The following is an 18,124-nucleotide window of genomic DNA, read 5'->3' as shown; positions in this document are numbered from 1 at the left end:
TCTTCTCTCTTCATGAACCTATCTTCTATACTTTTCCCGAAGACTTTAAACTTGTGAGGTTGCTAAATGATCTCACAAATAAATTGCAAAAAAAAAAAAGTATTCAGCTGAGTTACAGATAAATGAGCTTTATTCACTAAGGAATGAGACTGCATAAAATCGAGATGTTCTGAATATTGTGCTTTAACAAAGCAGGTGGTAGGGACATCTGCCATCTGGTACACTTTTAGGGGAGATGCTTGGGAAAAGATTTCTAGAATCCTTTAAACAACATAGTAAAATGACTCCTCTGCTTACATCTACAGCCATCATTGTTTCATGACTTTTCTCAGAAACCATAAAGAATTTTGTGGAACACCAACTATTGTTATATTTATAGTTTGTTTGAAATAAACTGACATTGTGGTATTTAACAGCATTTTTTATTCAGTGTATTTATATAAGCACAAAAGACTAAAGAGACAATGTTTAATCTACCTTCAGAGTGATTAAAAAATAAATGTGCTCTGACAAAATTATTTGCAGAGTAGCAATGGAGACACAGACACAGGGAACAGACTTACAGACATGGTGGGGTGGGGTGGGGAGGGGATGAGGAAGGAGAGGGTGGTATGTATGGAAGGAGTACATGGAAATATACATTGCCATATGTAAAACAGATAACCAATGTGAATTTGCTGTATGACTCAGGGAACTTGAACCAAGGCTCTGAAATCACCTAGAGCGGTGGGATGGGGAGTGAGGTGGGAGGGAGGTTAAAGAGGGAAGAGACATATCTATATGTATCTTTGTGTATCTATGGCTGGTTCATGTTGATGTTTGGCAGAAACCAATACAATACTGTAAAGCAATTATCCTTCAATTAAAAATAAATAAATTTTAAAAATTAAAAAGAAATGCATGTGCATGTCTGTGTATCATGTTCTCAACTCATTTGTCTTACTCTATGGACATAGGTCCATAATAAGTATTTAAATAATAGTATTATTTACTATTTAAAAATATTTAAATAGTAAATAGTTAAATAGTTTATAGTAATAGTAAACAGTTAAATAGCAAATAGTTAAATAATAGTAGGTGAATTATGATTAAGTAATGGAATAAAAAATCTGAGTGTAGAGATGAAAATAGCAAAAACTGTATCCAGGTAAATGAATAACTGGAAAATGAAAGAGTTGAATGCTCTTCAGGAATTTATAGAAAAGTCAGCATAGGTCAACAGAAAAACTCAAGACAAGAGTGAGCAAAAAGAATAGTCTTAAGGTGGCTCAGAGGTTAAAGCGTCTGCCTGGAATGCGGGAGACCTGGGTTCGATCCCTGGGTCAGGAAGATCCCCTGGAGAAGGAAATGGCAACCCACTCCAGTACTGTTGCCTGGAGAATCCCATGGAGGGAGGAGCCTGGTAGGCTACAGTCCATGAGGTCAGTCCATGGGGTTGCAAAGAGTTGGACACGACTGAGAGACTTCACTTTCACTTTCACTAACTCCAAAAAGACTTGATAAAATGCTGACAACAGTTACACTCATTGATCACATGGATATAGGCCAATTTGCAATAAACTCCAATAATCAAAATGCCCCCACAAAGGCATATGAGGAAAATTGATATGTGTAATAATGTGACTATAAGTCACTGGGAGATCCTGAATCCCTCTGATGCACTAAAAATGTGATTGTGCTCAATATAACTTTAGGGATAAATGCATTTATTTCTGAATAAAGAGGCTTAAAATTATTTCCATTCATAAGGAGCTATTCTAGTAGAAATCATAATATTTTTGAGCTAGAAATTGTCCTGCTGCAGTACCAAAGTTGAATTGTTAATTCAGTAGAAAACACTAAACCAGAGAGAAGAGGGTGGTCAGGGACACTGGGGAATTTGAGACCACTGCTGCACTGAGCGGGTGGCGAGGGAGCGGTGACAGGGATGGAGACTAGGGGAGGCAGGCCTGGCATGAAATCTGGAATAACAAACATGACTTGTCAAATTTCAAGTAGTGTAAATCTGTATGGCTGAGCCCATGTGGTCTGTGTGGTCAAAAGTCCATGGACAAACCATCAAAGTGTGGGAATTAGAAGGAAGCATGATCAGTAGTCTGAGGTGATATCCTGATATATTGCTTATGAGGTACAAGAGGTCTTAGTTTGTCATCAAAACCAGCAGCCTGCCTCTGCTCAACCCCTCATCCCCTTTTACCTATGGGGAAAACTCAAGTTTAAGTGAAATAAATTGTCCAAGGCCATACAGTTGGAAGTAGCAGAACTGGGAATTATATTCCAAGTTTTACATATTCTGGGCAATCTACTCTTAAATCTAAAAAGCAACCTCCAGGCACACGTGCCTGAGCACTCAAAGCATCCAGCGATTCACTCAGTTATTTTCTTTGGGTATGCAAGTAATATGATTGCCTGAGAAGGCAACTCAAGTCAATGTCATTTTTGGTTTTTTAATTCACTCTGTAACACAAGATATTTCAGACTGGATGGCTTTTTATCCTTAGACCATTCTTTCTCCTGAAAGGGAAAGAGGAAGGTCCTCCTCATGGAACTGTGTAGTGTGTGTGTGTGTGTGTTTCTGTGCATGCATGCATGCAGTCACTCAATAGTGTCTGATTCTTTGCAATCTCATGGACTACAGCCCACAAGGCTCCTCTGTCCATGGGATTACCCCTGCAAGAATACTGGAGTGGGTTGCCATCTCGACTCCAGGGGATTGTCCCGATCCAGGGAATGAACTCAAATCTCCTGCATTGCAGTTGGATTCTTTACCACTGAGCCATCTGGGAAGTCCTCATGAGGCTGTAAATTACCCCAACCTACTGACTGCTACACTCCTACTATTCAAGCAGGCAGTGGTCTGTTAGCCCTAAATTATTTGAAAAACAAACAGGCATAGCTGAGTTTGTCATCCGATATTCAAATAAAGCTCTACTTGGATGATCTGTGAACTCAAAAAAACGAACAACTCTTATTTAGCACCTGATAATGGAGTACAAGATAAGATACCATCTTGAACCCAAGGCACTTAGAGTTTACAGATTATTTCTCTTTCAGAGAAATCTAAGTAATGGAATTATTCTAAATCACTTTTATAAAATTATCAAACATTTTTATAAAAAAGAATCACTATATAACAATAGGAAAATGATTCGTTGTTCTATCAGGCATGTGGTGATGGTTCTAGTCTTCCTGGCTCTAAATTCTTTTTCCATTTTGAAATAAACCTTGATTTTTTTCAAAGCCAGCATAGCTGATTTGCTTGACATATTTGTATGAACTAAAAGTTTTATAAGATAAGCACATTTATTATGCATTTATTTAACTATACCCATATTATATAACATACATAATGTGCTAAAACAAACTTTCTTTTAACCCTTAGCGTTTTGTAAATTTTGAAAAAAACAATTCTATGGCTCAAAGTGGTAAGTGCAAAATATAATTGTGTTTGACACTCCTTGAATGTGACTTTGCACACCTAGCCTCAAGGTCAGGGTCTTCTCCTGGGTAACAAACTCTGGGCTGTTTAGTTATGTTTCTCTCCTTAGCTCACCGCCACCAACTGGGGTTTCTCCTTGTGTTTGGTGACATTATTTTCTTATCCTCAGGTTCATAATTATAAATAAGGTGATTGAAAACAATTGACTCTTCATTTGCATTCTCTGTTCTAAGCGACAAATAAGAATTCCCCGTGCCCTTTTTCCCTCTGTCCTTCAACAATTACTATTTATTAAAAAGTGATGTGAATATGATTCCTCTACTTCCTCTAACCAAAAGCCGCTGGGGAGATTTACTTTTTAAAGTGTATGTTTAACTTTCTGAATAAGTAACACATTCACAAGAATAAATCCACATGCACAAAATGGCCTAGAATGAAGAGTCCTTCTCCCATTCCAGCTGAAGATATAGCTATACATTCACATTCTCCCCACCCCCTTTACACCAATTTTATCATACAAATCACAATGCTTCACGGCTTTCCATTTTTTTTTTTTTTGCTAATATGTTTTGAAGAACTTCTATATTAGTGTATAGAGAATACCTTCATTGCTTTTTTTTTTTCCTGAAAAAATACATATTGGCAGGTTGTCTCTCAAAAATGCTTCTCAAATGTAGATTCTCAAATAAAGGTGTTTTGTACAGGTGCATTGAAGTAACTAAACATTCCATGCCTGTTCACAACAGGATAATGGCAAAATAAGCCTTAGTCACCCAGTGCTGTAAAAACACATGCTACTCAATGCTTATGAAAATTATGCATACATGTATACTTGAAATCACTGAACTGATGCTTTTTTAGCTCATCTCTGTATGCAAAATATCAGTGATTGATTCTTCACTAATCCATCCATGATGTGGAGCTCCAACTCTGTCACTAAGACAGCAAGAATATATCATGTATGAAATGAGTTGCCAGTCCAGGTTTGATGCACGGTACTGGATGCTTGGGGCTAGTGCACTGGGACGACCCAGAGGGATGGTATGGGGAGGGAGGAGGGTTCAGGATGGGGAACACATGTATACCTGTGGCGGATTCATTTTGATATTTGGTAAAACTAATACAATTTGTAAAGTTTAAAAATAAAATAAAATTTAAAAAAAAAGAAGAAGAATTGTATAGTTCTGTCATTTGACAGCTTCAAAAGTGTGGACCTGGGACTTCCCTGGTGGTCCAGTGGTTAAGACTTTGCACTTCCAGTGCAGGGGGTATGGGTTCAATCTCTGGTTGGGAAACTAAGATCCCACATGCCATGGGGCATGACCAAAATGTTAAAAAAAAATGTGTGGACAGAGTAGCATAATTTCCCTATAAAGTCATACACTCATAAACACCTTAAAAAGTGACACTTGTTAGTAGCTTTATAGTATACCAAACACTGTATCAACCTCTTTACAAGGATTATTTCACTCCACACCTCAAAATATTATAAAATTATCATTCTGTTATCACAGCCAAGAGTAAAGGAGGCAGATGAACTTAAGTAATTGATCACAGTCTACAGTTTTAAGTGATTTAACCCGTATTCCAAAGAGGATGTCTGAACAGAGCCCTAGGCTTAGCCCCGTGTTGTACTGTTATGATCCCCTCCTTCAATGTACTAACCAACTGCCTTCACAAACTCTCAACCCGGAGCCTCATCTAGTAAAGTCCTGAGTCAGGTGGGTCAAAGCTCACCTTCTGCTCCAAAGTTTCCTGGTTATGTCACCTTAGGTGAGGCTCTGAACCCTCTTCCAAGCCACTGAAGATAATGAAACTTAGAACTGTTGCTTCAAACATTGCATCCACTTGAGATGTTCCCCCTTGGTGTTATGCAGTATTGCATTGTTGTAAGGATCGAATAAGAGAGTACACATAAAATTAGATAAATGACTGGTAGGAAAAACTACCCAATAACTGAGAGCTTAAGCAGTGACATCAATGAGAGTTGACTTCCTAAAGAAACTATAGCTGGATCACAATTTAAGGATATAAACAAGACTGAATGTCCCTGGAATCCTTAATGTGATTCCAGAAATTTCTGAGACATTGGGGAAACTCAGAAACATCAGAACCCAGGATAATCTCCTAAGAACTACTTCTGTTTTCACCATATCAAATGTTTAAACACCTATCTATTGACTTACGGTAATAATGAGATGCTCTGACCCCCCAAAAAAAATTATAAACATAATAAAATGGCTAAAATATCTCTATCCCAAATTTGACTTAACCCTTCTTATTTCTGGGGAAGCAGCAGAAACTGGACTTTTCCAGATCCTGAAAGTTTAATTTCATTCCTTATCTCTTACCCCGGAGAGGTACCAGCACCTATGGAGAAAATCCTTTTAACACAAAGCTTGAGGCTTTCAAAAAAGATTTGAGTCATTTTTTTTAACAGCTTTGTTTAGATAAACACCCATACATTTCACATATTTAAAGTGTAAAATTCTGAGACTTCCCTTGTGGTTCAGTGGTTAAGACTAGGTCTTTCTATGCAGGGGGTACAGGTTTGATCCCTGATTAGGGAGCTAAGAAAGATCCCACATTGCTTCTGGCTAAAAGAGCCAAAACATAAAACAGAAGCAATATTGTAACAGATTCAATGAAGACCTTAAAATTGGTTCACATCAAAAAGGCTTTAAAAAAATAAAGTATATAATCCAACGATTTTAGTGATTTCACATGGTTGTGCAACCAGCACTGGGTCAATTTTTAAATATTTTCAACACCCCCAAAAGAAACTGGGGACCCATTAGCAGTCATTCCCCAATCTCCCGCCTCCTTCCCAGCCTCTGGCAATCACTAATCTGTTTTTGTCCCTTATAGATTTGCCTACTTTGGAAATGTCCTATAAATTTAATAACATAATCTGTGATCCTTCGTGAATAACTTCTTTCATGTAGCATAATGTTTTCAAGTTTTATTCATATTGTGGCATATATTGCCCCTTCATTTTTTATTACCAAATAACATTCCATTGTATGGATACCTCACTTTTTGTTTATATATTCACAGTTGATCGGCACTTAGGTTGCTTCTACTTGTTTGTTATTATGAATAATGCTGCTATGAACATTTGTGTGGATATATATCTTAGTTTCTCTTGGATATATATCTAGGAGTGAAATTACTGTGACATGTGGTAAATCCATGTTAAACCTTTTGAGAAATCACCAAACTATTTTTCAAGGTACTGCACCATTTTACATTCCTACAACCTGAGCCACTTTTAAAGCCTAGTATTCCACGTTCACTTAAAAAAAAAAAAATTAGTGGCTTTGCTTTGACCTGTCATTTTACATATTAGAGTGACTGGCCAAAGAGCTAGGTAAAGTGATAAGGTTACCAAAGGAAAACAAGACCATGCATTAAATCACCAAAACGCTTCCTTTGTTTAAACAGCTTCAGTCCCTTTCTCTTTTGTTGGCAATCCAGTCGCACTTGTCATCTAGGCATTTAGTTCTAATGCATCTTTCCCTCTCTGAACCTTCTCCAACAGTGTTCTTGGAGTGAAAACAATTCATGCTACCTGTGCATTACTTGTCGTTATTTAGTTGCTAAGTTGTGTCAGACGCTTTTGTGACCCCATGGGCTATACTCTCCAGCCTCCTCTGTCCATGGAATCTCCCAGGTGAGAATACTGGAGTGGGCTGCCATTTCCTTCCTCAGGTGATCTTCCCAACCCAGGCGTTGAATCCACGTCTCCTGCACTGACAGATGGGTTTTTAACCCTTGAGCCTCAGAAAGTCCATATATTAGTTACCCCAGTGCTAGTGGTTTTTAGTGTTTGTATCAGTTTATTTTACTGCTTTCCTGCTGCTTTTACAAATGTAACCTTTAGATTCACAGTTGTAGTTTGACAAGGAAATGAATAGATGGTGTTGACAAAATGAAACTAAATAATAAATTTTTGGTAAAATGTTTCACTATGCTATTATTAATCCAAGAAAACAAAAAGTAAACAGTCCTAAGTATAGTTTCCAATGCACTCTTCGTAATTTGCAAAATCCATAAAATTGGATCTCCTAACAGGAACATAGGTACTGAATTAATATAGAAACAAAGTTACATTATTTTATTTTTAGCTAAATTTTTATTGAAATATAGCTGATTTATAATGTTGTGTTTTTGTTTTTTTTCTCACACCATGTATCCTGTGGGATCTTACTTCTCTGACCAGGGATCAAACATGTGCTCCCTGCATTGAAAGCATGAGTCTCAACCCCTGGACCTCTAGAGAAGTCCCTATATTACTTTATTTTTAATGTGGATTACAATTTAAACATATAGTTGACTATCATTTCCTTATACAAAGCACATTAGAAAGCTATGTTCTTTTAATACTTCCGTATTTCTCCTTTGGCGGTGTCTTCAGAACCCACAGTGTATTCAAAGCAATTCCACAAAATCTTAATTGGGTGTCAACCACCTGTAAGTCACTGTGCTAAACCTTCCTTTGAAAGGAATTTTAGAAGCTATTTTTCTTTTGAATGTGCTCACTGGAAGCAAGTATTACTCTATGGATGGTAGATTTTATTTGGAGATATGGTCAAAAGTTATTCAGAGTCAATTCTGATGGATAAGGTGGGTAAGATCCATCAAGCACGGTGACATCCTTAATGGTCAAAATTATGTGGGACTATAAATTTATGAGGCTGGCTTCTCATGTGCTTCATTAACCAGATTTGAAGACAATTGCACAAGAGGAGTTCTAGCAATATTCAGAGTTATAAAGACATTGCTGACTGTCTTAATGGATGGCAATCTTTGGATATGTTAGTCCTGGCATGTTTTGAAAACTCACTCATTGCTTATGATCACACACCATATAGTACCAAAAAAAAAAAATTACTGAACTCAGTAAAACTTAGCCATATCCACAGCCATGATGATGTCATTTTCTAGACAGCTGCTAGCACATGTGACTTTCCACTTTCCATAGCCAGAAACGAGCTGAGGCTTGAACGATGCTTGCTGTAATGAAAGAATTGACCGGAAGGAAAGCGGTCCAACTGACAGATGCCTCTTCTGTTGGCTTATAGAAACCTTCCCCAGGTGGCACTACTTGCAGAAGTAGTCTAGGAAAGAGAACTTGGCTCTTATTATTTGTTACAAGAGTGAAACTAGTTTCATAGACGTTTAGAGGAATCAGTCAAGGTTGAAGGCCATGTATTCACTGCTTGTTGCATTCTACCTTCCCCAGCTTCTTTGCACTCTCCTCAGTCTGAAAGTTTCTCTTTCATAGCCTAGTCCAGGAATTATAGATCAAGTTATTAATACCTCAGGACTGCAGGCACAAGTTACCACAAACCAGGTGGCTTAAAACAACAGGAATGTTTTTGTCTCATAGTTCTGGATGTCTGAAGTCTGAAATCAAGGTGTCAGCTGGATTTGTTCCTTCTAGAGGCTGTTCTGTGCCTCTTCCCCAGGTTCTTGAGATTGCTGGGAATCCCTGACATTCTTGGGTTTGTTGATACCTCCCTCCAATCTCGGCCTCCATCATCGCAAGGCTTTTTTCCCTTTGTTCCTGGATGCAATTTTCTCTCTTATTAGGACACCAGTCATTGGAGTACGGCCAGTGCAGTGGGACTGGGGACCTGAAATAAATATCGACTGATTCTTACCTGTGACTCCATGAAGGCAGAGAATTTGACTATTCATTTCTTCATCAACTTCAACTTCTAGCACAGGGACTTTTACACAATAGGTGTTTAAAATGATTTATTGAGTAATGAATGACAACTAGCAGCCAGATCTGAAAATGCTTTAAGTTCAATCATGGGGAAAGTTGTTGTTCCATGTGATCTTTTCATCTCTGAGTATTAGGGATGAAGGTGAAAGAGAGGGGTCACAGTTGCTCACAGAATTGACATCAACTCTATGGAATGGGGAACTACACAAGGATGCTTCACTTATTTCCCAGACTCTGATGCTATTAAAGGTCTTTAGATGCTTTGTTTCATCCTTCTGTGATAGCTGAGCTGGGGTGATGACATTTCATCTTGAATGTCTAGAGGCTTGTTAGCAGAGACCCTGTCACCACCAGGGATCACAGCATTTCTGTGCTCAGTCCTTAGGGCACTGATCTCGGCTGTACAGCTGGACTCAGCAGCAGACGCCACATGCTCTAACATGACAAGCAGCTGGATTTCCAGCCAACAGGCAGAGTTATTTTCCTGAAATGAATGGCAGTTTGCAAAGCAGAGCAGGGGGTGGTTTTTTCATTCTTATGTCGCTCAAATCAGCTTAACTTCCGCAATTACAGAGATCCAAAGAGAACAGAAGAGGAAAAGGTAGTTTATTTTGGCAGCATAGGGCTAATGTGTGTTTCAAGCCAGTGGAAAGGAGCAGCCCAACCTGCCTAATCTTTTTCTGCAAAAATTGACTCAAGGTGGGACTGGGTATAAAGCAAAAACAGAGATGGAGATGGGAAAGGCAAAATACCTAAGTGTACAAGTAAACTTAGGCATTCAGAGTAATTTTACACATGTTCTCTTTGCGCAAAGTGATCAACATAGTGTGGCTTTCACGTTCTTAACCATCTGTCTTTGCTACAGGACAATCTCTCTGTCCCTGAAAGTTGTAAATCAGGAAGTGAGCAACAGGATACTATAGGCTTTAAACCAATGTTTGCTCTGAGACTTTAAACTACCAAGGAAGTGGTGACTTTGTTTCCAGCCGAAGTAGATGGCTGCCTAACTCTCACTTTGAGCAGTGCTGTGGGCAGTTATAGACACATCTCCTTCTTTATTTCCAAAGAAAGTAAAATGTCAACTAGTCACAAAAGACGTTTTTCCATTTTTTGTTAGTCAGTGGATGGTGGCACTTCAAGCCACCAGGGGAGGGAAATGTATAGCCTACTTTAACTTTCTGTCTGAGTGAATCTTTTGAAATACTGTTTTCCAAAAAGTATTTCAACCTTCATGTTTCTCACATTAAGTGAGAAGTGAATGAGCAAACACTTTGAGAGAATTGTTTCTCAGGTTAAATATTTTTTGTGTTAGAACTTCTTTCTTCAAAGCCATTCAAATCAGATGAACTGGATCAAAAGTCAAAGAGCACATGAAATGCTTGTATTATAGTCATGGATATAGAGGGATTATTTGTAGTCCCGAATTTTCTGAGGTCTTTGATATTTGGAATGTCAAACAATATATAGGAGCAAAATAATTGTAATTCTAACCAAGATGGGATAGTCTCAGTGGACAATAGAATATTGGATTTAGGTAATTTTGTTTAATTATTGAAGGGTGGAGAAAAGAAGCAAATAGCAGAGATCTGTCTTTAATGAAAATCCTGACCTGGTAGCATAAGATGAGGTCCAGCTGGAGATACAACATTTTAGTGGTTTGAGAAAATGATCTCAAGCCATAGTTGCATTTGGGCTTTTCCACACTTTTACACATAGAGTCTATTTTAAGGTAAATTTAGCAAAATAATAGAAGGTCTCTCACTGGTAAAAGAGTTCATTGGAACTGTTCCAAGTGGAAAGGACCACATATCATTTCAGAATGTCCACAGAATTAAAGATATTCATGTACGTGAGTATTGTAGAATAGTAAAAGAATCATGCACTGCATCATTAAAACCAAAGTCTGGATCTTTGAAAAGAAAATACAATTGTTTAAAAGTAGATAAACCTTGATAACTCTGATCAAAAGAGATATGATAAAATATGCCAGTGGTCTTACAAATAATAGTCTTTAACTGTACTAAAGAGGATTAAAATTATAAAAGTGTGTAAAGTATATTTTTATCAATAAACTTTAAAACCTGGAAAAAGTCACTGTTTTCTTCTAAGAAAATATATGTTACCAAAATTGACTCAAGAAAATTTCATAAACCTTTAAGAAATCTTGTAAGAATCAGAGTCAAGGGCTGATAAGACATACTTCTAAGAAAGACTGGGTCCAAATGATTGGGTTGAGAACTTCAAAATCTTTAAAGAAAAGATAGCTTTCAATAGAGTGAACAGAAAAAGAGGGAAAGTTTTACCTCATTTTAAGACCTAGGATTATCTCTATTTTGAAACAAGAAAGAAGTATAAAAAGAGTATATAAACATAGACGACAAATACATACACACATTATTTCCAAGTTGAACACAGGAATATATTTAAAGAATGATAGGAATGAAAATTTTTTCAACATTAAGAATATAAGGAATATATATATAATAAATTATACATAAAATAAAAAACACATGCAGAAATGAATTTTATAAAATTCATCACTCATTCTAAATAAAATCTCTTAGAAAATTAGCAATAGGAGAAAACTTCCTTAACCTGAAAAACAGTAGTCACCAAAAAGTTATAAAACCATGATTTTTAATAATACAGTATTGGAAACATTATCTCAATTGTCAGGCATTGGATATTTTGGCTGCTATCATCACTAATATTCAATATGTTAGCAAAGATCCAAAGATCCAAAGCACTAATCCAAAAAACATAAATATAATGTGGAAAACTGAAAGGATGAGATAAAAAATGAAACTAATTTAGATTCTAAGGATATCTACTTAAATATAAATACACACGGCCATAGAAAGGATCAACACAGAAAATCAAACTTCCCGGTAATGCAGTAATAACCAACAAGACAATGCAATCAGAAGTGAAAAAAAAGGGGAAGGAGATTCCATTCAGAGCACAGTAAGAACCATAAAACATCGAGGAAAAAATTTAAGAATGTGGCAACACTTGATGATTATTTTAAAAACTTACTACAGAATAATGTAATAAAGATAACAAGGTATGTGTAGTCAATACTACTAGTGTTCCACAGTGGTAATACAAATTCATATTTCCCCCAGTAGCATGACATAGCATGGCAAGGCCAGTTTCTCCCCAGGATCAGAGTTGCCTTAAGGATTTTAATTTGTACTTCCTTGATGATGAATGAGGTTGTGACTTTGTTTTCATAACTTTAAGCTGACCTCTATACACTATGAGACAGAATTTGATATTTTCTAACATATTATCATGTTGGTCCAGAACTATTCATTAAAAAAAAAATTTTTACCCAACTATATCACAGTTGCCTGTATGTACCATATATGAGTCTATTTCTGAATTTTATTATATTCTACTGATCTATTTACCTCTGAACCAATTTTACCCTGTTTTAATTGTAATAACTTTAAGTCTTGAAATTTAATAGTGTCAGTCTTTCAACTTTATAACTTACAGTTAGCCCTCTGTATCCATGGCTCCTCCATTATCCGGGCTTCCTGCTTGCTTCTGTCTGATCCTTGGTTCTGCATCCCTCGATTCGATCAGTTGTGAACCATCTGTCAATCATGTAATACTGTAGTATTTACTATTGAAAGTGGACCCATGCAGTCAAGACTCGGATTGTTCAAGGGTCAACTATATTTGTTCCATCTTTTAAAGGTTCTAAACTTTATTCATGTATATCATTCAAATTTGATTTTCATAATAACTGTCCCTTTCTTCTTAAGAGGAATAAATTGACTCAGTCAATCCCAAAGAAAATTAACCCTGCATATTCATTGGAAGGTCACGCTGAAGCTGAAGCTCTAATACTTTTGCTGCCTGATGTGAAGATCTGACTCACTGGAAAAGACCCTGATGCTGGGAAAGATTGAAGGCAGGAGGAGAAGGGGACGACAGAGGATGAGATGGTTAGACAGCATCACCAACTCAATGGACATGAATTTGAGCAATCTCTGGGAGACAGTGGAGGACAGAGGAGCCTGGCGGGCTAGAGTCCATGGGATCACAAAGAGCAGGACATGACTTAGCAACTGAAAAACAACAAAATTGGTTTAATGAAGTAAAACTTTTCCCAACAGTTCCACAACTCGGATTCAGGTCTGGCTGAGTCTCAGCAGGTTCCTGTTCTGTCTGTACCACGAATCTTTAGGATTCAAAACCCCTCAGAGAATAATGCTATAGAACTGAATAACAATCAACTGCTTTTATGTCTCTTTGGTCATTGTGTTTGATTTGCTTTCTCCTATTCTACTTTTCTTCTCACTCTAGTTTATTTTGGGAATGTAATAGAATAAGTCATATATCCATGTTTAAAATGGTATAAACATTGCATGGTTTCAGATAAAATGGGTAATCACAGGTTCAGAGACAAAGAAATTGAATGGTGCAGGTAAACCATGGAACTGTTTACCTGTTTATTATACGAGTTATTTACTGAGCATTTACAATGTATGTCCACAGAACTGTGAGGCTATACTATGACTAAGACATGATCTGGACTATTAAGAAGCTTATTTAGAAGCTTATAGATTACATTCTTAAAGTATCAAGAAGTCAGGGTTTTAATACATATATAAATACATATATAGTAACTCTTTCAGTGTCCAGCACATAGTAGGTATTAGTTAATACTTATTAATGAATTAATATAGTTGTTCTTAGAGAAGGAAATGGCAACCCACTCCAGTGTTCTTGCCTGGAGAATCCCCAGAGTCCCCTTGGAGGGGGTCCCCGAGTCTCTTTCTGGTGGTTCATAAGATAAAACTATTTCAGTAATATGAAAACATTTTGCTATGTTATGTTCAGTTTTCCAGAAATTATATGCGATGCCATTGCTCTGATGGCTAATGAAATGTGTATTTGTGGATTCTAAAAACTCTCAGTTTTAATTTCTGACACAGTAAATGTTGATGTATTACTATATAACTGAAAAAACAATATGTTTTTAGAGTTCTGATAATTTTTAAGAATGCAAAGTCTACTGAGACTAAAAAGTGTAGGGGTTGCTGAATTAAGAAACATCTTTCAAATTCAAGAGATGTGCTTGTTATACTGGGGGTGGGAGAAAGGGGTGACAGAGAAATCAAAGATTTGCTTTCTTTTTTATAACTTTTAAATGAAATATCATATTATAATATTTTTTCAGGTATATGACATAATAATTTGATATATGTATATATTGCAAAATGATACCTACAAGTCATCTAATTAGGATCCATTACCACACCATTACTTTTTCTTATGATGAGAAATGTTAAAATCTATTCTCTTAGCAATTTTCAGACGTACACACAATTAGAAAGTGAGGAGTATGATTACAAAGCATTCACTTACTAATTGTCTCCTAAACTCTGTTCTCAAATGATAAACCAACTATGCCTCACTTCCCATTCCCCAGCTCTATTTTATCATGATTTTAAGAATTTGCATAGGTGGTTCTATGGTATTAGCACTACGTGATAAACTGTGATATCAATAAACACGAGTTGTTCCTGTACTTTGCCCTCTACCCTAGTGTTTTGTTTTAGGTTAATAAAGTTGTATCTAAGCGGAGTGGAGAAATGTTTGGGTACCAAACAGTTCTCATATAACAATATTCTGATAAGCTAAAATTAAATGACTCTCAGTCATCCAGCATTTCTCAGGGCCTATTTGAAGGCTTTCAACAAGATTGGAAATCCACTGAGGAAAGCCACACTAAGGGACCTTTTCAACCGAATCCATTTAAAAAAACAATGGGAGGTATTTGTCAAACGCATATGTACTGGACTTGGATGAAACCACTTTGTCATTTTTCCATCTACACATTTTTCTCCTTAGTTATTTGTAGGTGAAAAACATTAAATTTGTCTTTAACATACTGTATGTGACTCTTTCCTATACAATAGTGGGGAAGACAGACTATGTAATAAGAGGTTCATCCTCTAGTAGGAATTGTTTTATTTAACCTTGACTTTCCCAAACATGCATTTTATAAAATCATTTTTCTGTTCAAGTGGAAGATAGACAAGCATGTGGTGATCTCCAGGATTTTCATTTGATTTTATATATCTCCAAAATGAGTTTTGTCTCATTCAAGAAATTTTACAATTTAAAAAGAATCTTTTGCTCAATTCTCAAAATTTGATTCTGTTTTGGAAAGATTGGAAATTTGAAACATTTCAATTATGAATTATATCACATAGGGTATGATTGGTTTTTTAATATGATTAAAAACATAAAAATTAGCCAGATAAATCAATGGATATTTTTTCTGTCATTCAGAAAACTTGAGTTGTAAAGTTTGTCAATTTTACTATAACGAAATTGATGATAAAATCTGTTCTGAAATTCTACACGAATAGAGAGGAAAATATATTAGTCACACCTCAAGGGGAAATACATAAATAGGTTACACATTTTAAAAACATCCTTTCAGTCAAAATTGAGCTAACCTTTGCTCAGGAGATAAGATAAGCAAGTAAGAAAACTATGCAAACAAAAACAAGTTGAAGGTCAACTTATGAATTGTGGAGGCTAGTTTTGCCCCAAGAGTTATCTACTGTAAACTCAGGGCTTGTTAAGCACAGGTCTAATATAAATGCCAGGATTTCACATTAAGGGATCCTTTGGGCCTCACTCTGGGGTGAACTTGAATTTGCCAAGTATTACTACAAAGAATGTTTGCAAAAATCTGTTCATTGGAAAATTGAACCCTTGAGAATCTCCATGAAGAAAATAAATGTTCAGATGAGTTTCGGAACCACTGAATACTGGGAAATATGCCTCATGGAGTTTTGAATGCATGTCTATCCACTAGGGACTTTGAAAACCCTTCCAAAGGGTATATTCTGTTTGATTTTATGTAACCCAGAATGTCCCCAAGATTATAACAGAGCCCTCTTTGATGTAACTTAAAACCACACTTTCAGAAATATTAACCCAGGGTAAGAGTCTGCCTCTTGTGCCCACTCTCAACTAGGGAGGATGTGGGTATCTCCCTCCAGGTAATACTCAGAACTGAGCCACTCTGGGAGCACCAATCGTGCCTCATTCTATTGGGTTGGCCAATAAGTCCACTCCAGTTTTTCCATAAAACATGATGGAAAAACCCAAACAAAATTGTTGGGCAACACAATGTTTCTCCCGCCTCTGCTTGCCTTACTGGGACCCCACCATCACCACCACCACTGTCCCTACGGTCATTTCTGCCTTGATTTCTGGTACTATCGTTTACATTTCATACTAAAGTAATCCATGTAATGATTCACTACCTAGATGAAATGGATAAGAAATCATATCATTTTCAACTTGAAAAGAACTTTACTCTTAAACTGCAAAAGTTGGACCCAGTGCCTTTGTCCCTTGCCCAAAGTTGTACAATGATTGAAACATGTTATGGGAAAGCAGAATTGACCAGAAAGCTGTAGCCAGCAATGTGATGTATTTGGATTAGATTATGCTACCCTTGAGCAGGAAATGACAACCCACTCCAGTATTCTTGCCTGGAAAGTCCCATGGACAGAGGAGCCTGGTAGACAAACAGTCCATGGGGTCGCAAAGAGTCGGACACGACTGAGCAACTTCACTTTCACTTCACTTAAAATAGAAAGTCTATTCCAACCCTGAGTGGTTTTAATTCCAAAATGGGCCAGGAAAGAAAAACAAAAAATGTCAACTATGGTAGAAAACAAAGATGATGTGTAATAGAAGGTCCATCACCAAAGTTGCCCTGCCGTGCATCATTCTGTTGATGATGGTAGCAAAGCATATCAGTGACATCTTCAAGCCAACATGATCTCAACAGAGTTTACACCATTAGTCAGATGCCAAGTGAATTGCTTGCCATGGGCCTTCTGGCAGTGCCTTGAATTTTCTTACAAGACTGTTAGAGAAAGAATTGCTTGTGAATTCATTAATTCACTTCCCTATGACCTCAGGGAGAAGAGTTTTCACAGCTGCTGATTGTTATACCAGACATTCAGTTTTGATGGGTGTTTCCCACTTGGGATTTTATCAGTTGGTTTATGAGAAGCTTATCATCACTTCCTTGTCTTTATGTTTCTTTTTTGCTAAGGACTCAGTTTAAAACATGCTCCCATTTATTTCTGTGTCATAAAAATCGAAGTTTAACTAAACTGAAATGAAGAGAGGCCTGCTCCTCATCTTGTTGTTTCTTTGATGTTGCCATTCCTTTTCCATTTGCACCATTATGACTGATGATAAAATTCCATAAACACTTCTCTCATTGGGCTCCCTTTGGCTACTTACCATTTGTTCATTCCAGATGATGGCTATTATCACGATCATTATTATCATCTTCAACAAATAAGCATCAGGCACCCACCGGGGCCTGCCGCTAGAGGTAGATTGCTTCATAAAACCATGGAGATCACGTGCTATAATAGATGAAGCCCACAAATGGGATTTTGAAAAACACAAGCTTTGTTTATGGTCCTGCTCATGATGTTGCCTGGAATTGCTCCAAACATGTAATTTCTTGAGGCTCTAGTTTCCACTTCTCTAAAATTTAAATAATGTTCATGCCAGCCTCTTGTCTCTCCCTATGATTTTATGGGAAATCATACAATGAAGTAGAAAGCGTTTTAGAAACAGTCACTGTATCAGCAGAAGATATTGGAAGATTATCTCTTTTGCTCTAATCCTCAACTACTGTTCACATTTTAACAGCCTTTCTTTGATTGCCATTCCAGGCCTCGGGAGCCCTGGCTTTCCATGCCAATATTACAAACAGAAAAGTGGAAAGTCCAGCCTAACAGCTGGTGCCTGGGGCTTGCATTTTGAAACATGACTCTTGTTAAAGCCTTGTTTTCCTCCTGATATAACTGGCTGGTTAGCTAAATTAACTAAATTAACTGCTTGTTTTGACAACAATAAAGCCTTAAATAGCTGAAGACAATAAA

General features: G+C 36.9%; 1 long non-coding RNA gene across 5 annotated transcripts in view; it reads right to left on the bottom strand.

Annotated features, from left to right (window-relative positions):
* Positions 1-18,124, bottom strand: part of LOC147345995 (uncharacterized) — a 272,600-nt gene that overhangs the window by 117,617 nt on the left and 136,859 nt on the right. For 4 of the 5 annotated variants that reach the window (XR_015153434.1, XR_015153436.1, XR_015153438.1 and 1 more), the window contains exon 3: positions 12,673-12,775. The exons of the other annotated variant lie outside the window; for it this stretch is intronic. This is a non-coding gene — a long non-coding RNA (uncharacterized LOC147345995). The remainder of the gene's footprint in view (positions 1-12,672; positions 12,776-18,124) is intronic. 5 annotated transcript variants of the gene reach the window in all.

This window comes from Bos grunniens, chromosome 24, assembly GCF_055505025.1.
Source record: "Bos grunniens cultivar Pamir isolate PY7600 chromosome 24, Bosgru_T2T1.0, whole genome shotgun sequence".
NCBI lineage: Eukaryota > Metazoa > Chordata > Mammalia > Artiodactyla > Bovidae > Bos > Bos grunniens.
The sequence above is the reverse complement of the archived record's forward strand: the minus strand, read 5'-3'. Positions and strand labels throughout refer to the sequence as shown.